This window comes from Pan paniscus, chromosome 5, assembly GCF_029289425.2.
Source record: "Pan paniscus chromosome 5, NHGRI_mPanPan1-v2.0_pri, whole genome shotgun sequence".
Taxonomy (NCBI): domain Eukaryota; kingdom Metazoa; phylum Chordata; class Mammalia; order Primates; family Hominidae; genus Pan; species Pan paniscus.
In genome coordinates, this window is record NC_073254.2 from 5,493,925 (window position 1) to 5,521,695 (window position 27,771).

The window sequence follows — 27,771 nt, forward strand, 5'->3', positions numbered from 1 at the left end:
TTGGAAATTTCTACACCGTTATCTGTATAAACATGGAAATATCTACACCACCATCTGTATAAACATGGAAATATCTACAATGCCATCTGTGTACACATGGAAATACCTACACGGCAATCTGTGTATAGGTGGAAACATCAACACCGCCATCTGCACAAACTTGGAAATATCTACACTGCTATCTCTATAAACATGGAAATATCTACACTGCGGTCTGTATAAACATGGAAATATCTACACCGGTATATGTATACACATGGAAATATCTACACCATGATCTGTATAAACATGGAAATATATACACCGCTGTCTGTATAATCATGGAAATATCTGCACCGCTATCTCTACAGACATGGAAATAACTACAAAGCCATCTGTATAAACATGGAACTACCTACACAGTCATGTGTAGGAACATGGAAATATCTACACTGCCATCTGTATAAACATGGAAATATATACACAGTCATCTGAATAAACATGGAAATATCTACACCACCATCTGTATAAACATGGAAATTACAATACCATCTGTATACACATGGAAATATCTACACAGACATCTGTATAAACATGGAAATATCTACACTGCCATCTGTAGAAAGATGGAAGTATCTACACCGCTATCTCTATAAATATGGAATTATCTACACCGCCATCTCTATAAACATGAAAATATCTCAACTGCCATCTCCATAAAGATGGAAGTATCTACTCCGCCATGTGTATAAACACGGAAATATCTACACCACCATATGTGAAAACATGGAAATAACTACACCGCTATCTGTATAAACAAGGAAATATCTACACCGCCATCTGTATAAACATGGAAATATCTACAATGCCATCTGTAGAAAGATGGAAATATCTACACTGCAATCTGTGTAAACATGGAAATATCTACACCAATAACTGTAAAAACATGGAAATATATACACCGCTAGCTGTATAAACATGGAAATATCTATACCACGATCTGTATAAACATGGAAATATCTACATTGCCATCTCTGTAAACATTGAAATATCTACACTGCCATCTGTAAAAACATGGAAATATCTACACAGTCATCTGAGTAAACATGGAAATATCTACACCACCATCTGTATAAACATGTAAATATCTACAATACGATCTGTATACACATGGAAATACCTACACAGACATCTGTATAAATATGGAAATATCTACACCGCCATCTGTATAAACATGGAAATATCTACACTGCCATCTGTAGAAAGATGAAAATATGTACACCGCTATCTCTATAAATATGGAAATATCTACACCACCATCTCTATAAACATCAAAATATCTACACTGCCATCTCCATAAAGATGGAAGTAACTACTCCGCCATGTGTATAAACACGGAAATATCTACACCACCATCTGTGTAAACATGGAAATATCTACACCGCTATCTGTATAAACATGGAAATATCTACACCACAATCTGCATGTCCATGGAAATATCTATGCCGCCATCTGTATAAACATGGAAATATCTACATGGCCATCTCCATAAAGATGGAAGTATCTACACCGCTATCTCTATAAATATGGAATTATCCACACCGCCATCTCTATAAACCTGAAAATATCTACACCGCCATCTCCATAAAGATGGAAGTATCTACCCCGCCATGTGTATAAACACCGTAATATCTACACCACCATTTGTGAAAACATGGAAATAACTACACCGCTATCTGTATAAACAAGGAAATATCTACACCGCCATCTGCATGTCCATGGAAATAACTACGCTGTCATCTGTATAAACATGGAAATATCTACACGGCGATCTGTGTATAGATGGAAATATCAACACCGCCATCAGTACAAACATGGAAATATCTACATCGCTATCTCTATAAACATGGAAATACCTGCACTGCCATCTGTAAAAACATGGAAATACCTATACGGTCATCTGTATAAACATGGAAATATCTACAATGCCATCTGTATACACATGGAAATATCTACACAGCCATCTGTAGAAACATGTAAATATCTACACTGCTATCTCTATAAACATGGAAATATCAACACCGCCATCTCTATAAACATGAGAATATCTACACTGCCATCTCCATAAAAATGGAAGTAACTACCCCGCCATCTGTATAAACATGGAAACATCTTCACCGCCATCAGTGCGAATAAGGAAATATCTACAATTCCATCTGTATAAAGATATAAATATCTGCACCGCGAGCTGTATAAACATGGAAATATCTACATCGCTATCTGTATAAACGTGGAAATACCAACACCGCTATCGGTATAAACATGGAAATATCTACAACGGCAACTATATAAACATGGAAATATCTACACCGCTATGTCTATAAACATGGAAATATCTACACCGCTAACTATATAAACATGGAAATATCTACACCGCTATCAGTATAAACATGGAAATATCTACACCGCTCTCTGTATAAACATGGTAATATCTACAACACTATCTATATAAACATGGAAATATCTACACCGCCATCTGTATAAACATGGAAATATCTACAATGCCATCTGTAGAAAGATGGAAATATCTACACCGCAATCTGTGTAAACATGGAAATATCTACACCAATATCTGTAAAAACATGGAAATATATACACCGCTATCTGTATAAACATGGAAATATCTACACCGCGATCTGTATCAACATGGAAATATCTACATTGACATCTCTATAAACATTGAAATATCTACACTGCCATCTGTAAAAACATGGAAATATCTACACAGTCATCTGAGTAAACATGGAAATATCTACACCACCATCTGTATAAACATGGAAATATCTACAATACCATCTGTATAGACATGGAAATATCTACACAGACATCTGTATAAATATGGAAATATCTACACCACCATCTGTATAAACATGGAAATATCTACACAGCCATCTGTAGAAAGATGGAAATAAGTACACCGCTATCTCTATAAATATGGAAATATCTACACCTCCATCTCTATAAACATCAAAATATCTACACTGCCATCTCCATAAAGATGGAAGTATCTACTCCGCCATGTGTATAAACACGGAAATATCTACACCACCATCTGTGTAAACATGGAAATATCTACACCGCTAACTGAATAAACATGGAAATATCTACACCACCATCTGCATGTCCATGGAAATATCTATGCCGCCATCTGTATAAACATGGAAATATCTACATGGCCATCTCCATAAAGATGGAAGTATCTACTCCGCCATGTGTATAAACACGGAAATATCTACACCACCATCTGTGTAAACATGGAAATATCTACACCGCTATCTGTATAAACATGGTAATATCTACACCACCATCTATTTAAACATGGAAATATCTACACCGCCATCTGTATAAACATGGAAATATCTACAATGCCATCTGTAGAAAGATGGAAATATCTACACTGCAATCTGTGTAAACATGGAAATAACTACACCGATATCTGTAAAAACATGGAAATATCTACACCACTATCTGTATAAACATGGAAATATCTACACCGCTATCTGTATAAACATGGAAATATCTACACTGCGATCTGTATAAACATGGAAATATCTGCACATCTATCTCTATAAACATGGAAATATCTACACCGCCATCTGTATAAACAGGGAGATACCTACAAAGTCATCTCTATAAACATGGAAATATCTACAAAGCCATCTGTATAAACATGGAAATATCTACACAGCCATCTCTATATACATGGAAATATCTACACCGCTATCGGTATAAACATGGAAACAACTACACCGCTATTTGTATAAACAAGGAAATATCTAACCGTGATCTGTATAAACATGGAAATATCTTCACCGCCATCTCTATAAATATGGAAATATCTACACCCCTATCTGTATAAACATGGAAATATCCACACCGCTAACTCTAAAAACATGGAAATATCAACACCACGATCAGTATAAACATGGAAATATCTACACCGCAATCTGTATAAACATGGAAATATCACCACTGCTATCTCTATAAACATCGAAATATCTACACCGCCATCTGTATAAACATGGAAATACTTACAAAATTATCTGTATAAAAATGGAAATATCTACACTGCCATCTGTATAAACATGGAAATATCTACCCAGCCATGTATGTATACATGGAAATATCTACACCGGTATCTATATAAACATGGAAACAACTACACCGCTATCTGTATAAACATGGAAATATCTACACCGCCATCTACATATCCATGGAAATATCTGCGCCGTGATCTGTATAACCATGGAAATATCTGCATGGTCATCTGTCTATAGATGGAAACATCAACACAGCCATCTGTACAAACATGAAAATATCTGCAACGCTATCTGTATAAACATGGAAATATCTACACCGCGGTCTGTATAAACATGGAAATATCTACACCTCTATCTGTATAAACATGGAAATATCTACACCGCTATCACTATAAACATGGAAATATCTACACCGTGATCTGTATAAACATGGAAATATTTACACCGCTATCTGTATAAACATGGAAATTTCTACACCGTTATCTGTATAAATATGGAATTATCTACACCGCTATCTCTATAAAAATGGAAATATCTACACCACCATCTGTATAAACATGGAAATACCTATACAGTCATCTGTGTAAACATGGAAATATCTACACCACCATCTGTATAAACATGGAAATATCTACAATGCCATCTGTATAGACATGGAAATAACTACAAGGCAATCTGTGTATAGATGGAAACATCAACACCCCTATCTGTATAAACATGGAAATATCTACACCGCTATCTCTATAAACATGGAAATATCCGCTCTGCCATCTGTAAAGACATGGAAATACCTATACAGTCATCTGTATACACATGGAAATATCTACAATGCCATCTGTATACACATGGAAATAGCTACACAGCCATCTGTATAAACATGTAAATATCTACACTGCTATCTCTATAAACATGGAAATATCTATACCGCCATCTGTATAAACATGAGAATATCTACACTGCCATCTCCAAAAACATGGAACTAACTACTCCACCATCTGCGTAAACATGGAAACATCTACACCGCCATCTGTGTGAATAAGGAAATATCTGCAATGCCATCTGTATAAAGATATAAATATCTGCACCGTGAGCTGTATAAACATGAAAATATCTATTGGCTATCTGTATAAATGTGGAAACACCAACACCGCTATCGATATAAACGTGGAAATATCTACAACGCCATCTATATAAACATGGAAATATCTACACTTCTCTCTGTATATACATGGAAATATCTACACCGTGATCTGTATAAAGATGGTAATATCTACACCGTGATCTGTATAAACATGGAAATAACTTCAATACGATCTGTATAAACATGGAAATATCTACACCGCTATCTGTATAAACATGGTAATATCTACACCGCTATCTATATAAACATGGTAATATCTACACCACCATCTATATAAACATGGAAATATCTACACCGCCATCTGTATAAACATGGAAATATCTACAATGCCATCTGTAGAAAGATGGAAATATCTACACCGCAATCTGTGTAAACATGGAAATATCTACACCGATATCTGCAAAAATATGGAAGTATCAACACCGCTATCTGTATAAACATGGAAATATCTACACCGCTATCTGTATAAACATGGAAATATCTACACCGCGATCTGTATAAACATGTTAATATCTACACCGCTATCTGTATAAACATGGAAATATCTACACAGCTATCTCTATAAACATGGAAATATCTACACCGCCATCTGTATAAACATGGAGATACCTACGAAGTCATCTGTATAAACATGGAAAAATCCACAAAGCCATCTGTATAAACATGGAAATATCTACAAAGCCATCTGTATATACATGGAAATATCTACACCGCTATCTGTATAAACATGGAAATAACCACACCGCTATTTGTATAAACAAGGAAATATCTACACTGTGGTCTGTATAAACATGGAAATATCTTCACCACCATCTCTATAAACATGGAAATATCTACACCCCTATCTGTATAAACATAGAAATATCCACACCGCTATCTCTATAAACATGGAAATATCTACACTGCGGACTGTATAAACATGGAAATATCTACACCGGTATCTGTATAAACATGGAAATATCTACACCACGATCTGTATAAACATGGAAATATATACACCGCTATCTGTATAAACATGGAAATATCTGCACTGCTCTCTCTATAAACATGGAAATATCTACAAAGCCATCTGTATAAACATGGAAATACCTACACAGTCATGTGTAGGAACATGGAAATATCTACACTGCCGTCTGTATAAACTTAGAAATATCTACACAGCCCTCTGTATAAATATGGAAATATCTGCATAGGCATCTGTATAAATATGGAAATATCTGCACCGCTATCTGTATAGACATGGAAATACCTACACCGCTGTCTCTATAAACATGGAAATATGTACACCGCTATGTGTATAAACATGGAAATATATCCACTGCTGTCTGTATAAACATGGAAATATCTCCACCGTTATCTGTATAAACATGGAAATATCTACAGCATCATCTCTATAAACATTGAAATATCTACACTGCCATCTGTAAAAACATGGAAATATCTACACAGTCATCTGAATAAACATGGAAATATCTACACCACCATATGTATAAACATGGAAATAGCTACAATACCATCTGTATACACATGGAAATATCTACACAGACATCTATATAAATATGGAAATATCTACACAGCCAGATGTATAAACATGGAAATATCTTCACTGCCATCTGTAGAAAGATGAATATATCTACACCACTATCTCTATAAATATGGAAATATGTACACCGCCATCTCTATAAACATGAAAATATCTACACTGCCATCTCCATAAAGATGGAAGTATCTACTCCGCCATGTGTATAAAGACGGAAATATCTACAACACCATATGTGTAAACATGGAAATATCTACACGGCTATCTGTATAAACATGGAAATATCTACACCTCCATCTGCACGTCCATGGAAATATCTACGCCGCCATCTGTATAAACATGGAAATATCTACAATGCCATCTGTATACACATGGAAATATCTACACAGCCATCTGTATAAACATGTAAATATCTACACTGCTATCTCTATAAACATGGAAATATCTACACCGCCATCTCTATAAACATGAAAATATCTACACTGCCATCTCCATGAACATGGAATTAACTACTCCACCATCTGTATAAACATGGAAACATCTGCACCGCCATCTGTGTGAATAAGGAAATAACTACAATGCCATCTGTATAAAGATATAAATATCTGCACCGCGAGCTGTATAAACATGGAAATATCTACATCGCTATCTGTATGAACATGGAAACACCAACACCGCTATCGGTATCAACATGGAAATATCTACAACGCCATCTATATAAACATGGAAATATCTACACCGCTATGTCTATAAACATGGAAATACCTACACCGTTACCTCTATAAACATGGAAATATCTACACCGCTTTCTGTATAAACATGGAAATATCAACACAGCTATCTGTATAAACATGGAAATATCTACACTTCTCTCTGTATAAACATGGAAATATCTACACCGTGATCTGTATAAACATGGAAATATCTACACCGCGATCTGTATAACCATGGAAATATCTTCAATACGATCTGTATAAACATGGAAACATCTACACCGCTATCTGTATAAACATGGTAATATCTACACCGCTATCTGTATAAACATGGTAATATCTACGCCACCATCTATATAAACATGGAAATATCTACACTGCCATCTGTATAAACATGGAAATATCTACAATGCCATCTGTAGAAAGATGGAAATAACTACACCGCAATCTGTGTAAACATGGAAATATCTACACCAATGTCTGTAAAAATATGGAAATATCTACACCGCTATCTGTATAAACATGGAAATATCTACTCCACTATCAGTATAAACATGGAAATATCTGCACTGCTATCTCTATAAACATGGAAATATCTACAAAGCCATCTGTATAAACATGGAAATACCTTCACAGTCATGTGTAGGAACATGGAAATATCTACACTGCCGTCTGTATAAACTTAGAAGTATCTACACAGCCCTCTGTATAAATATGGAAATATCTGCATAGGCATCTGTATAAACATGGAAATACCTACACCGCTGTCTCTATAAACATGGAAATATGTACACCGATATGTGTATAAACATGGAAATATCACCACTGCTGTCTGTATAAACATGGAAATATCTCCACTCTTATCTGTATAAACATGGAAATATCTACAGCACCATCTCTATAAACATTGAAATATCTACACTGCCATCTGTAAAAACATGGAAATATCTACACAGTCATCTGAATAAACATGGAAATATCTACACCACCATATGTATAAACATGGAAATAGCTACAATACCATGTGTATACACATGGAAATATCTACACAGACATCTGTATAAATATGGAAATATCTATACAGCCAGATGTATAAACATGGAAATATCTTCACTGCCATCTGTAGAAAGATGAATATATCTACACCACTATCTCTATAATTATGAAAATATGTACACCGCCATCTCTATAAACATGAAAATATCTACACTGCCATCTCCATAAAGATGGAAGTATCTACTCCGCCATGTGTATAAACACGGAAATATCTACACCACCATCTGTGTAAACATGGAAATCTCTACATCGCTATCTGTATAAACATGGAAATATCTACACCGCCATCCGCACGTCCATGGAAATATCTACGCCGCCATCTGTATAAACATGGAAATATCTACACGGCCATCTGTGTATAGATGGAAATATCAACATCGCCATCTGTACAAACATGGAAATATCTACACCGCTATCTCTATAAACATGGAAATATCTGCACTGCCATCTGTAAAAACATGGAAATACCTATACAGTCATCTGTATAAACATGGAAATATCTACAATGCCATCTGTATACACATGGAAATATCTACACAGCCATCTGTATAAACATGTAAATATCTACACTGCTATCTCTATAAACATGGAAATATCTACACCGCCATCTGTATAAACATGAAAATATCTACACTGCCATCTCCATGAACATGGAACTCACTACTCCACCATCTGTATAAACATGGAAACATCTACACCGCCATCTGTGTGAATAAGGAAATATATACAATGCCATCTGTATAAAGATATAAATATCTGAACCGCGAGCTGTATAAACATGGAAATATCTACATCGCTATCTGTATAAACGTGGAAACACCAACACCGCTATCGGTATAAACATGGAAATATCTACAACGCCATCTATATAAACATGGAAATATCTACACCGCCATCTGTATAAACATGGAAATATCTACAATGCCATCTGTAGAAAGATGGAAATATCTACACCGCAATCTGTGTAAACATGGAAATATCTACACCGATATCTGTAAAAATATGGAAATATCTACACCGCTATCTGTATAAACATGGAAATATCTACACCGCGATCTGTATAAACATGGAAATATCTACACCGCTATCTGTATATACATGGAAATATCTACACAGCTATCTCTATAAACATGGAAATATCTACACCGCCATCTGTATAAACATGGAGATACCTACGAAGTCATCTGTATAAACATGGAAATATCCACAAAGCCATCTGTATAAACATGGAAATATCTACACAGCCATCTGTATATACATGGAAATATCTACACCGCTATCTGTATAAACATGGAAATAACTACACCGCTATTTGTATAAACAAGGAAATATCTACACTGTGATCTGTATAAACATGGAAATATCTTCACCACCATCTCTATAAATATGGAAATATCTACACCCCTAACTGCATAAACATGGAAATATCCACACCGCTATCTCTATAAACATGGAAATATCTACACTGCGGTCTGTATAAACATCGAAATATCTACACCGGTATCTGTATAAACATGGAAATATCTACACAGCTATCTCTATAAACATGGAAATACCTACACCGCCATCTGTATAAACATGGAGATACCTACGAAGTCATCTGTATAAACATGGAAATATCCACAAAGCCATCTGTATAAACATGGAAATATCTACACAGAAATCTGTATATACATGGAAATATCTACACCGCTATCTGTATAAACATGGAAATATCTGCACTGCTATCTCTATAAACATGGAAATATCTACAAAGCCATCTGTATAAACATGGAAATACCTACACAGTCATGTGTAGGAACATGGAAATATCTACACTGCCGTCTGTATAAACTTAGAAATATCTACACAGCCCTCTGTATAAATATGGAAATATCTGCATAGGCATCTGTATAAACATGGAAATAACTGCACCGCTATCTGTATAAACATGGAAATACCTACACCGCTGTCTCTATAAACATGGAAGTATGTACACCGCTATGTGTATAAACATGGAAATATCACCACTGCTGTCTGTATAAACATGGAAATATCTCCACTGATATCTGTATAAACATGGAAATATCTACAGCACCATCTCTATAAACATTGAAATATCTACACCGCCATCTGTATAAACATGGAAATACCTACACAGCCATGTGTATATACATGGAAATATCTACACCGCTCTCTATAGAAACATGGAAATAACTACACCGCTATCTCTATATACATGGAAATATCTACGCCGCCATCTACATATCCATAGAAATATCTGCGCTGCCATCTGTATAAACATGGAAATATTACACGGTCATCTGTGTATAGATGGAAATATCAACACCGCCATCTCTACAAACATGGAAATATCTGCACCGCTATCTGTATAAACATGGAAATATCTACACTGCAGTCTGTATAAACATGGAAATAACTACACCGCTATCTGTATAAACATGGAAATATATACAGTGCTATCTCTATAAACATGGAAATATTTACATCGTGGTCTGTACAAACATGGAAATATTTACACCGATATCTGTATAAACATGGAAATTTCTACACGGTTATCTGTATAAATATGGAAATATCTACACCGCTATCTCTATAAACATGGAAATATCTACACCGCAATCTGTATAAACATGGAAATATCTATACAGTCATCTGTGTAAACATGGAAATATCTACACCACCATCTGTATAAACATGGAAATATCTACAATGCAATCTGTATACACATGGAAATACCTACACGGCAATCTGTGTATAGATGGAAACATCAACACCGCCATCTGTACAAACATGGAAATATCTACACTGCTATCTCTACAAACATGGAAATACCTACACTGCGGTCTGTATAAACATGGAAATATCTACACCGGTATCTGTATAAACATGGAAATATCTACACCACGATCTGTATAAACATGGAAATATATACACCGCTATCTGTATAAACATGGAAATATCTGCACTGCTATCTCTATAAACATGGAAATATCTACAAAGCCATCTGTATAAACATGGAAATACCTACACAGTCATGTGTAGGAACATGGAAATATCTACACTGCCGTCTGTATAAACTTAGAAATATCTACACAGGCCTCTGTATAAATATGGAAATATCTGCATAGGCATCTGTATAAACATGGAAATTCCTACACCGCTGTCTCTATAAACATGGAAATATGTACACCGCTATGTGTATAAACATGGAAATATCACCACTGCTGTCTGTATAAACATGGAAATATCTCCACTGTTATCTGTATAAACATGGAAATATCTACAGCACCATCTCTATGAACATTGAAATATCTACACTGCCATCTGTAAAAACATGGAAATATCTACACAGTCATCTGAATAAACATGGAAATATCTACACCACCATATGTATAAACATGGAAATAGCTACAATACCATCTGTATACACATGGAAATATCTACACAGACATCTGTATAAATATGGAAATATCTACACAGCCAGATGTATCAACATGGAAATATCTTCACTGCCATCTGTAGAAAGATGAATATATCTACACCACTATCTCTATAATTATGGAAACATGTACACCACCATCTCTATAAACATGAAAATATCTACACTGCCATCTCCATAAAGATGGAAGTATCTACTCCGCCATGTGTATAAACACGGAAATATCTACACCACCATCTCTGTAAACATGGAAATATCTACACCGCTATCTGTATAAACATGGAAATATCTACACCGCCATCTGCACGTCCATGGAAATATCTACGCCGCCATCTGTATAAACATGGAAATATCTACACGGCCATCTGTGTATAGATGGAAATATCAACATCGCAATCTGTACAAACATGGAAATATCTACACTGCTATCTCTATAAACATGGAAATATCTGCACTGCCATCTGTAAAAACATGCAAATACCTATACAGTCATCTGTATAAACATGGAAATATCTACAATGCCATCTGTATACACATGGAAATATCTACACAGCCATCTGTATAAACATGTAAATATCTTCACTGCTATCTCTATAAACATGGAAATATCTACACCGCCATCTCTATAAACATGAAAATATCTACACTGCCATCTCCATAAACATGGAACTAACTACTCCACCATCTGTATAAACATGGAAACATCTACACCGCCATCTGTGTGAATAAGGAAATATCTACAATGCCATCTGTATAAAGATATAAATATCTGCACCGCGAGCTGTATAAACATGGAAATATCTACATCGCTATCTGTATAAACGTGGAAACACCAACACCGCTATCGGTATAAACATGGAAATATCTACAACGCCATCTGCACGTCCATGGAAATATCTACGCCGCCATCTGTATAAAGATGGAAATATCTACACGGCCATCTGTGTATAGATGGAAATATCAACATCGCCATCTGTACAAACATGGAAATATCTACACCACTATCTCTATAAACATGGAAATATCTGCACTGCCATCTGTAAAAACATGGAAATACCTATACAGTCATCTGTATAAACATGGAAATATCTACAATGCCATCTGTATACACATGGAAATATCTACACAGCCATCTGTATAAACATGTAAATATCTACACTGCTATCTCTATAAACTTGGAAATATCTACACCGCCATCTGTATAAACATGAAAATATCTACACTGCCATCCCCATGAACATGGAACTAACTACTCCACCATCTGTATAAACATGGAAACATCTACACCGCCATCTGTGTGAATAAGGAAATATCTACAATGCCATCTGTATAAAGATATAAATATCTGCACCGCGAGCTGTATAAACATGGAAATATCTACATCGCTATCTGTATAAACTTGGAATCACCAACACCGCTATCGGTATAAACATGGAAAGATCTACAACGCCATCTATATAAACATGGAAATATCTACACCGCCATCTGTATAAACATGGAAATATCTACAATGCCATCTGTAGAAAGATGGAAATATCTACACCGCAATCTGTGTAAACATGGAAATATCTACACCGATATCTGTAAAAATATGGAAATATCTACACTGCTATCTGTATAAACATGGAAATATCTACACCGCTATCTGTATAAACATGGAAATATCTACACCGCGATCTGTATAAACATGGAAATATCTGCACCGCTATCTGTATAAACATGGAAATATCTATACAGCTATCTCTATAAACATGGAAATATCTACACTGCCATCAGTATAAACATGGAGATAACTAGGAAGTCATCTGTATAAACATGGAAATATCCACAAAGCCATCTGTATAAACATGGAAATATCTACACAGCCATCTGTATATACATGGAAATATCTACACCGCTATCTGTATAAACATGGAAATAACTACACCGCTATTTGTATAAACAAGGAAATATCTACACTGTGATCTGTATAAACATGGAAATATTTTCACGGCCATCTCTATAAACATGGAAATATCTACACCCCTAACTGTATATACATGGAAATTTCCACACCGCTATCTCTATAAACATGGAAATATCTACACTGCGGTCTGTATAAACATGGAAATATCTACACCGGTATCTGTATAAACATGGAAATATCTACACCACGATCTGTATAAACATGGAAATATATACACCGCTATCTGTATAAACATGGCAATATCTGCACTGCTATCTCTATAAACATGGAAATATCTACAAAGCCATCTGTATAAACATGGAAATACCTACACAGTCATGTGTAGGAACATGGAAATATCTACACTGCCGTCTGTATAAACTTAGAAATATCTACACAGGCCTCAGTATAAATATGGAAATATCGGCATAGGCATCTGTATAAACATGGAAATACCTACACCGCTGTCTCTATAAACATGGAAATATGTACACCGCTATGTGTATAAACATGGAAATATCACCACTGCTGTCTGTATAAACATGGAAATATCTCCAATGTTATCTGTATAAACATGGAAATATCTACAGCGCCATCTCTATAAACATTGAAATATCTACACTGCCATCTGTAAAAACATGGAAATATCTACACAGTCATCTGAATAAACATGGAAATATCTACACCACCATATGTATAAACATGGAAATAGCTACAATACCATCTGTATACACATGGAAATATCTACACAGACATCTGTATAAATATGGAAATATCTACACAGCCAGATGTATAAACATGGAAATATCTTCACTGCCATCTGTAGAAATATGAATATATCTACACCACTATCTCTATAATTATGGAAATATGTACACCGCCATCTCTGTAAACATGAAAATACCTACACTGCCATCTCCATAAAGATGGAAGTATCTACTCCGCCATGTGTATAAACACGGAAATATCTACACCACCATCTGTGTAAACATGGAAATACCTACACCGCTATCTGTATAAACATGGAAATATCTACACCGCCATCTGCACGTCCATGGAAATATCTACGCCGCCATCTGTATAAACATGGAAATATCTACACGGCCATCTGTGTATAGATGGAAATATCAACATCGCAATCTGTACAAACATGGAAATATCTACACTGCTATCTCTATAAACATGGAAATATCTGCACTGCCATCTGTAAAAACATGGAAATACCTATATAGTCATCTGTATAAACATGGAAATATCTACAATGCCATCTGTATACACATGGAAATATCTACACAGCCATCTGTATAAACATGTAAATATCTACACTGCTATCTCTATAAACATGGAAATATCTACACCGCCATCTCTATAAACATGAAAATATCTACACTGCCATCTCCATAAACATGGAACTAACTACTCCACCATCTGTATAAACATGGAAACATCTACACCGCCATCTGTGTGAATAAGGAAATATCTACAATGCCATCTGTATAAAGATAAAAATATCTGCACCGCGAACTGTATAAACATGGAAATATCTACATCCCTATCTGTATAAACGTGGAAACACCAACACCGCTATTGGTATAAACATGGAAATATCTACAACGCCATCTGCTCGTCCATGGAAATATCTATGCCGCCATCTGTATAAACATGGAAATATCTACACGGCCATCTGTGTATAGATGGAAATATCAACATCGCCATCTGTACAAACATGGAAATATCTACACCGCTATCTCTATAAACATGGAAATATCTGCACTGCCATCTGTAAAAACATGGAAATACCTATACAGTCATCTGTATAAACATGGAAATATCTACAATGCCATCTGTATACACATGGAAATATCTACACAGCCATCTGTATAAACATGTAAATATCTACACTGCTATCTCTATAAACATGGAAATATCTACACCGCCATCTGTATAAACATGAAAATATCTACACTGCCATCTCCATGAACATGGAACTCACTACTCCACCATCTGTATAAACATGGAAACATCTACACCGCCATCTGTGTGAATAAGGAAATATCTACAATGCCATCTGTATAAAGATATAAATATCTGAACCGCGAGCTGTATAAACATGGAAATATCTACATCGCTATCTGTATAAACGTGGAAACCCAACACCGCTATCGGTATAAACATGGAAATATCTACAACGCCATCTATATAAACATGGAAATATCTACACCGCCATCTGTATAAACATGGAAATATTTACAATGCCATCTGTAGAAAGATGGAAATATCTACACCGCAATCTGTGTAAACATGGAAATATCTACACCGATATCTGTAAAAATATGGAAATATCTACACCGCTATCTGTATAAACATGGAAATATCTACACCGCGATCTGTATAAACATGGAAATATCTACACCTCTATCTGTATATACATGGAAATATCTACACAGCTATCTCTATAAACATGGAAATATCTACACCGCCATCTGTATAAACATGGAGATACCTACGAAGTCATCTGTATATACATGGAAATATCCACAAAGCCATCTGTATAAACATGGAAATATCTACACAGCCATCTGTATATACATGGAAATATCTACACCGCTATCTGTATAAACATGGAAATAACTACACCGCTATTTGTATAAACAAGGAAATATCTACACTGTGATCTGTATAAACATGGAAATATCTTCACCACCATCTCTATAAATATGGAAATATCTACACCCCTAACAGTATAAACATGGAAATATCCACACCGCTATCTCTATAAACATGGAAATATCTACACTGCGGTCTGTATAAACATCGAAATATCTACACCGGTATCTGTATAAACATGGAAATATCTACACAGCTATCTCTATAAACATGGAAATATCTACACAGCCATCTGTATAAACATGGAGATACCTACGAAGTCATCTGTATAAACATGGAAATATCCACAAAGCCATCTGTATAAACATGGAAATATCTACACAGCCATCTGTATATACATGGAAATATCTACACCGCTATCTGTATAAACATGGAAATATCTGCACTGCTATCTCTATAAACATGGAAATATCTACAAAGCCATCTGTATAAACATGGAAATACCTACACGGTCATGTGTAGGAACATGGAAATATCTACACTGCCGTCTGTATAAACTTAGAAATATCTACACAGCCCTCTGTATAAATATGGAAATATCTGCATAGGCATCTGTATAAACATGGAAATAACTGCACCGCTATCTGTATAAACATGGAAATACCTACACCGCTGTCTCTATAAACATGGAAGTATGTACACCGCTATGTGTATAAACATGGAAATATCACCACTGCTGTCTGTATAAACATGGAAATATCTCCACTGATATCTGTATAAACATGGAAATATCTACAGCACCATCTCTATAAACATTGAAATATCTACACCGCCATCTGTATAAACATGGAAATACCTACACAGCCATGTGTATATACATGGAAATATCTACACCGCTCTCTATAGAAACATGGAAATAACTACACCGCTATCTCTATATACATGGAAATATCTACACCGCCATCTACATATCCATAGAAATATCTGCGCTGCCATCTGTATAAACATGGAAATATTACACGGTCATCTGTGTATAGATGGAAATATCAACACCGCCATCTCTACAAACATGGAAATATCTGCACCGCTATCTGTATAAACATGGAAATATCTACACTGCAGTCTGTATAAACATGGAAATAACTACACCGCTATCTGTATAAACATGGAAATATATACAGTGCGATCTCTATAAACATGGAAATATTTACATCGTGGTCTGTACAAACATGGAAATATTTACACCGATATCTGTATAAACATGGAAATTTCTACACCGTTATCTGTATAAATATGGAAATATCTACACCGCTATCTCTATAAACATGGAAATATCTACACCACCATCTGTATAAACATGGAAATATCTACAATGCAATCTGTATACACATGGAAATACCTACACGGCAATCTGTGTATAGATGGAAACATCAACACCGCCATCTGTACAAACATGGAAATATCTACACTGCTATCTCTACAAACATGGAAATACCTACACTGCGGTCTGTATAAACATGGAAATATCTACACCGGTATCTGTAAAAACATGGAAATATCTACACCACGATCTGTATTAACATGGAAATATTTACACCGCTATCTGTATATACATGGAAATATCTGCATCGCTATATCTATAAACATGGAAATATCTCCATCGTTATCTGTATAAACATGGAAATATCTACAGCGCCATCTCTATAAACATTGAAATATCTACACTGCCATCTGTAAATACCTGGAAATATCTACACAGTCATCTGAATAAACATGGAAATATCTACAGCAACATCGGTATAAACATGGAAATAGCTACAATACCATCTGTATACACATGGAAATATCTACACAGACATCTGTATAAATTTGGAAATATCTACACCGCCATCTGTATAAACATGGAAATATGTACACTGCCTTTTGTATATACATGGAAATATCTACACCGCTATCTGTATAAACATGGAAATAACTACACCGCAATTTGTATAAACAAGGAATTATCTACACCGCCATCTGTTTAAACATGGAAATATATACACAGACATCTGTTTATACATGGAAATATCTACACCGCTATCTGTATAAACATGCTAATAACTACACCGCTATCTGTATAAATATGGAAATATTTTCACCGCTATCCCTATAAACATGGTAAAATCAACACCGCGATCTGTATAAACATGGAAATATCTACTCCATGATCTGTATAAACATGGAAATATCTACACCGCGATCTGTATAAACATGGAAATACCTACACTGTGATCTGTATAAACATGGAAATATCTACACCGCCATCTCTATAAACATGGAAATATCTACACCCCTATCTGTATAAACATGGAAATATACACACAGCTATCTCCATAAACATGGAAAAATCAACACCGCTATCTCTATGAACATGGAAATATCTACACCGCCATCTCTATAAACATGGAAATACCTACACCGTGATCAGTATAAACATGGAAATATCTACACGGTCATCTGTGTATGGATGGAAATATCAACACCGCCATCTCTACAAACATGGAAATATCTGCACCGCTATCTGTATAAACATGGAAATATCTACACCGCAGTCTGTATAAACATGGAAATATACACTGCTATGTCTATGAACATGGAAATATTTACACCGTGATCTGTATAAACATGGAAATATTTACACCGATATCTGTATAAACATGGAAACTTCTACACCGTTATCTGTATAAATATGGACATATCTACACCGCTATCTCCATAAACATGGAAATATCTACACCGCCATCTGTATAAACATGGAAATATCTACACGGAAAGCTGTATAAACATGGAAATATCTAGACAGTCATCTCTATAAACATGGAAATATCTATACCGCTATCTGTATAAACATGGAAATACCCACACCGCTATCTGCATAAACATGGAAACAGCCACAATGCTATCTGTATAAACATGGAAATGTCTGCACCGCAATCTTTATAAACATGGAAATATCTGCAAATCTATCTGTGTAAACATAGAAATATCTACACGGCTATTTGTGTAAAAATGGAAACATCTACACCGCTATCTGTATAAAGATGGATAATCTTCACCACTATCTGTAAAACTTGGAAATATCTACACCGCTCTCTGTATACACCTGGAAATATCTACACCGATATCTGTATAAACAAGGAAATATCTACACCGCCATCTGTATAACATGGAAATACCTACACCGCTATCTATATAAATATGGAAATATCCGCACCGCTATCTCTATAAACATGGAAATACCTACATCGATTTCTCTATATACATGGAAATGTCTACACCGCTATCTGTAAATTTGGCAATAATTACAATGCAGTCTGTGCAAAGATGGAAATATCTACACCGCTATCACTGTAAACATGGAAATATCTACACCGCTATCTGTATAAACATGGAAATATCTACTCTGCCATCTGTATAAACATGGAAATATCTACAGCGCCATATGTATAAACATGGAAATATGCACACTGCCATCAGTAAACACATGGAAATATCTACACAGCCATCTGTATAAACATGGAAATATCTACATCGCTATCTGTATAAACATGGAAATATCTACATCGCTATCTGTATAAACAGGGAAATATCTCCACCGCTATCTGTATAAACATGAAAATATCTACACCGCTATCTGTATAATCATGGACATAACTACACCGCAGTCTCTATAAATATGGAAATATCTATCATGCTATCTGTGTAAACATGGAAATATCTACACCGCGGTCTGTATACACATGTTAATATCTACACCACGATCTGTAAAAACATGGAAATATCTACACCACGATCTGTATAAACATGGAAATATCTACACCGCTATCTGTATAAACATGGAAATATCTTCACCGCTATCTGTGCAAACATGAAAATATCTACATCGCCGTCTGTATAAACATGGAAATATCTACACTGCTATCTTTAGAAACATGGAAATATCTACACCGCCATCTGTACAAAGATGGAAATATCTACACCGCAATCTGTATAAATATGGAAATAACTACACCGCTATCTCTATAGACATGGAAATATCTACACCGCTATCTGTATAAACATGGAAAGATCTACATTGCCATCTGTATAAAGATGGAAATATCTACACCGCGAGCTATATAAACATGAAAATATCTACACCGTTATCTGTATAAACATGGAAATTCCAACACAGCTATCTGTATAAACATGTAAATATCTACACCGCTATCTCTATAAACATGAAAATACTTACACCACCATCTCTATAAACATGGAAATATTTACACCGCTATCTCTATAAACATAGAAATAACTAGACCGACATCTCTAGAAACATGGAATTATCTACACCGCTATCTGCATAAACCTGGAAATATCGACACAGACATCTGTATAAAGATGGAAATATCTACACCGCCATCTCTTTAAACATGAAATTACCTACACTGCCAACTTCAGAAACATGGATGTATCTACACCGCCATTTGTATAAACATGGAAATATCTACACCACTATCTGTATAAACATGGAAATATCTTCACTGCCATCTCTATAAACGTGGAAATATCTACACCGCCATTTGTATAAAGATGGAAATATCTACACTGCAATCTGTATGAATATGGAAATAACTACACCACTATCATGATAGACATGGAAATATCTACACCGATATCTGTACAAACATGGAAATATCTACACTGCCATTTGTATAAAGATGGAAATATCTACACCGCGAGCAGTATAAACATGGAAATATCTACACCGCTATCTGTATCAACACGAAAATACACCACCATCTCTATAAACATGGAGATATTTACACCGCTATCTCTATAAACATAGAAATAACTACACCGCCATCTCTATAAACATGGAAATATCTACACCGCCATCTGTATAAACTCGGAAATATCTACACAGACATCTGTATAAACATGGAAATTTCTACACTGCCATCTGTATAAACTTGGAAATATCTACACTGACATCTGCAGATAGATGGAAATGTCTACAAAGCGATCTGTATAAACATGGGAATTTCTACACCGCTACCTGTATAAACATGGAAATATCTATAGCGCTATCTGTATCAACTTGGAAATAACTACACCGCAATATGTATAAACATGGAAGTATCTACAATGCTATCTCTGTAAACATGGAAATATCTACACAGATATCTGTGTAAACTTGGAAATATCTACTCCGCTATCTGTGTAAATTTGGCAATATCTACACCGCAATTTGTGGAAAGATGGATATACCTACACCGCTATCACTGTAAACATAGAAATATCTAAACCGATGTGTGTATAAACATGGAAATATCTACACTGCCATCTGTATAAACATGGAAATACCTACACCGCTTTCTATATAAACATGAAAATATCTACACTGCTATCTCTATATACATGGAAATATCTACACCTCCATCTCTATAAACATGAAAATATCTACATCGCCATCTTCAGAAACATGGATGAATCTACACCGCCATCTGTATAAACATGGAATTATCTACACCACTATCTGTATAAACATGGAATTAGCTTCACTGCCATCTGTATAAACATGGAAATATCTACACCGCCATCTGTATAAACATGGAAATACTTACAAAGTTATCGGTATGAACATGGAAATATCTACACCGCCATCTGTATAAACATGGAAATATCTACACAGCCATGTGTATATACATGGAAATATCTACACCGCTATCTATATAAACGTGGAAATATCTACACCGCTAGTTGTATAAACATGGAAATATCTCCACTGCTATCCCTATAAACGTCGAAATATCTACACCGCCATCTGTATAAACATGGAAATACTTACAAAGTTATCTGTATAAACATGGAAATATCTACACCGCCATCTGTATAAACATGGAAATATCTACACAGCCATGTGTACATACATGGAAATACCTACACCGCTCTCTATATAAACATGGAAATAACTACAGCACTATCCGTATATACATGGAAATATCTTCACCGCTCTCTATATAAACATGGAAATAACTACAGCACTATCCGTATATACATGGAAATGTCTACACCGCCATCTACATATCCATAGAAATATCTGCACTGCCATCTGTATAAACATGGAAATATCTACACGGTCATCTGTGTATAGATGGAAATATCAACACCGCCATCTGTACAAACATGGAAATATCTCCACCGCTATCTGTATAAACATGGAAATATCTTCACCGCGGTCTGTATAAACATGGAAATATCTACACCACCATCTGTATAAACATGGAAATATCTACAATGACATCTCTATACACATGGAAATACCTACATGGCAATCTGTGTATAGATGGAAACATCAAAATCGCCATCTCTACAAACATGGAAATATCTACACCGCTATCTGAATAAACATTGAAATATCTACACCGCGGTCTGTATAAACATGGAAATTTCTACACTGGTATCTGCATAAACATGGAAATATCTACACAGCCCTCTGTATAAATATGGAAATATCTGCATAGGCATCTGTATAAACATGGAAATATCTGCAACGCTATCTGTATAAACATGGAAATACCTACACCGCTGTCTCTATAAACATGGAAATATGTACACCGCTATGTGTATAAACATGGAAATATCTCCACTGCTGTCTGTATAGACATGGAAATATCTCCACCGTTATCTGTATAAACATGGAAATATCTACACTGCCATCTGCATATCCACGGAAATATCTATGCCGCCATCTGTATAAACATGGAAATATCTACACGGCCATCTGTGTATAGATTGAAATATCAACACTCCCATCTTTACCAACATGGAAATATCTACACCGCTATCTCCATAAACGTGGAAATATCTGCACTGCCATCTGTAAAAACATGGAAATACCTATACAGTCATCTGTATAAACATGGAAATATCTACACCGCCATCTGTATAAACATGGAAATATCTACATCGCTATCTCTATAAACGTGGAAATACCAACACCGCTATCGGTGTAAACATGGAAATATCTACACCGCTATGTCTATAAACATGGAAATACCTACAACGCTATCTCTATAAACATGGAAATACCCACACCGCCATCTGCATATCCATGGAAATATCTACAACGCCATCTGTATGAAGATGGAAATATCTACACGGCAATCTGTGTACAGATGGATATATCCACACCGCCATCTGTACAAACATGGAAATTTCTACACCGCTATCTGTATAAACATAGAAATATCTACACTGCAGTCTGTATTAACATGGGAATATCTACACCGGTATCTGTATAAACCTGGAAATATCTACACTGCTATCTCTATAAATATGGAAATATCTACAACGCCATCTGTATAAACATGGAAATAACTACACAGTCATGTGTAGGAACATGGAAATGTCTACACCACCGTATGTATAAAGATGGAAATATCTACAACGTTACCTGTATAAACATGGAAATATCGACACAGTGATCTGTATAAACATGGAAATATGTACAGCACTCTCTGAATAAAGATGGAAATACCTACACCGCTATCTTTAAAAACATGGAAATATCTATACCACTATCTGTATAAATATGGAAATATTAACAACGCTGTCTCTATAAACATATAAATATCTACACCGCTTTCTCTATTATCATGGAAATATCTACACCGCCATCTGTATTAACATGGAAATATCTACACAGTCAATTGTATAAACCTGGAAATATCTACACTGTCATCTTTGTAAACATGGAAATATCTACAGAGAACTCTGAATAAACATGGAAATATCGGCACAGCCATCTGTACAAACATGGAAATATCTACACCGCTATCTGTATAAACATGGAAATATCTACACTGCTATGTGTATTAACGTGGAAATATCTCCATTGCTATCTGTATAAACATGGACATATCTCCACCGCAATCTGTATAAACATGAAAATAACTACATCGCTATCTCTATAAACATGGAAATATCTACACTGCCATCTGTACAAACATGGAAATATCTACACAGTCATCTGTAGAAACATGGAAATATCTACACCGCTATCTCTATAAACATGGAAATAACTACATCGCTATCTCTATAAACATGGAAATATCTACACTGCCATCTGTACAAACATGGAAATATCTACACAGTCATCTGTAGAAACATGGAAATATCTACACTGCTTTCTGTATAAACATGGAAATATCCTCACCGCTATCTCTGTGAACATGGATATATCTACACCGCTATCTCTATAAACATGGAAATATCTACACCGCCATCTGTATAAACATGGAAATATCTACACATCCATCTGCATAAACATAGAAATATCTACACTGCGATGTATACACATGGAAATATCTACACATCCATCTGTATAAAATTGGAAATATCTACACCGCTACCTCTATAAACATGGAAATACCTACAATGCCATCTGTATAAACATGGAAATATCTGCATCGCTCTCTGTGTAAACATGGAAATATCACCACCGCTATCTGTTTAAATATGGAAATAACTACACCGCTCTCTGTATAAAAATGGAAATATCTACACAATCAACTGTATATACATGGAAATATCTACACCACCATCTCTATAAACATAGAAAAAACTACACTGCCATCTGTATAAACATGGAAATATCTACACAATCATCTGTATATACATGGAAATATCTACTCCACCTTCTCTATAAACGGAAATATCTACACTGCCGTCTGTATACACATGGAAATGTCTACAGAGCCATCTGTATAAACATGGAAACTTCTTCACCGCTATCTCTATACACATGGAAACACCTACACTGCAATCTGTATAAACATGGAAATATCTACACCACAAACTCTATAAACATGGAAATATCTAAACCACCATCTCTATAAACATGGAACTATGTACACCGCCATCTGTGTAAACTTGGAAATATCTACACTGCAGTCTGTATAAAGATGGAAATATCCGCATCCCATGCTGTATAAACATGGAAATATCTGCACTGCTATCTGTATAAACAGGGAAATACCAACACCACTATCTGTATAAACGTGGAAATGTCTACACCATGATCTGTATAAACATGGAAATATCTACAAGTCTTTCTGTATAAACATGGAAATAAATACACCGCTTTCTGTATAAACATGGAAATATCTACACCGCCCTCTGAATAAACATGGAAATATCTACACTGCTATCTCTATCAATATGGAAATATATACACCGCTATCTCTACAAACATGGAAATATCTATGCCGCCATCTGTATAAACATGGAAATATCTACACAGTCATCTGTATAAACATGGAAATATCTGCAACACCATCTCTATAAACATGGAAATATCTAGACTGCCCTCTGTATAAACATGGAAATATGTACACAGCCATCTGCATAAACATGGAAATTACTACACCGCTATCTCTAAACAGATGGAAGTAATTACACAGCTATCTCTATAAACATGGTCATATCTACACCGCCATCTCTATAAACCTGGAAATACCTACACTGACATATTTATAAACATGAAAATATCTACACCGCCATCTCCATAAACATGGAAATATCTACAGCAACATCTGTGTAAAAATGGAAATATCTAAACCACTATCTGTATAAACATGGACATATCTACACTGCCATCTGTACAAAGATGGAAATATCTACCCCGTGAGCAATATAAACATGGAAATATCTACAACGCTATCTGTATAAACATGGAAACACCAACACTGCTCTCTGTATAAACATGGAAATATCTAAACCACTATCTGTAAACATGGAAATATCTACACCACTATCTCTATAAACATGGAAATATCTGCACTGCCATACCTAAAAACATGGAATTATCTACACCACTATCTCTATGAACATAGAAATACCTACACCGCCATCTCTATAAACATGGAAATATGAACACAACTATGTCTATAAACATGGAATTATCTACATCACCATCTGTATAAACATGGAAATGTCTATGCCACCGTGTGTATAAACAAAGAAATATCTACACTGCCATTTGTGGAAAGATGGAAATGTCTACACCGCGATCTGTATAAACTTGGAAATATCTACACCGCTACTTGTATGAACATGGAAATATCTACACCGCTATCTATATAAACATGGAAATATCTACACAACGATCTGTATAAAAATGGAAATATCTACACTGCTATCTGTATATACATGGAAATATCTACACCGCTAACTGTATAAACATGCAAATATCTACACCGAGATCTGTATAAATATGGAAATATCTACACCGCTATCTCTATGAACATGGAAATGTCGATACCGTTATCTGTTTAAACATGGAAATATCTACAAGGCTACCTCTATAAATATGGAAATACCTAAACTGCCTTCTGTATAAACATGGAAATAACAACACAGTCATCTCTATAAACATGGAAATATCTACACCGCCATCTGTATAAACATGCTAATATCTCCACCGCTATCTGTATAAACATGGAATTATCTCCACTGCTATCTGTATAAACATGGAAATATCTACACCACGATCTGTAAAAACATGGAAATATTTCCACCACTTTCTGTATAAACATAGAAACATCTACACCGCTATCTTCATGAACGTGGAAATATCTACACCGCTATCTGTATAAACATGCAAATATCTTCAACGCTATCTCTGTAAACATGGAAATATCTACACTGCAATCTGTGTAAACATTGAAATATCGACACTGCTATCTGTGTAAAGATGGAAATATCTTCACTGCAATCTGTGCAAAGGTGGAAATATCTACACCGCTATCTTTGTAAAGTAGGAAATATCTACACCGCAATCTGTGCAAAGATGGAAATATCTACACCGCTATCTGTGTAAACATGGTAATATCTACACCACTCTGTGTATTAGCATGGAAATATCTACACTGCTCTCTGTATAAACATGGAAATATCTACACCGCCATCTGTAAAAACTTGGAAATATCAACACCACCATCTGTATAAACATGGAAATATCTACACTGCTAGCACTATTAACATGCAAATATCTACACCGGTATCTCTATAAGCACGGAAATATCTATACTGCTATCTGTATAAACAAGGAAATAACTCCACCGCTATCTGTATAAACATTGAAACATCTACCCAGCTATATCTATAAACATGGAATTATCTACACCGCTATCTGTTTAAACATGGAAATGTCTACAACGCT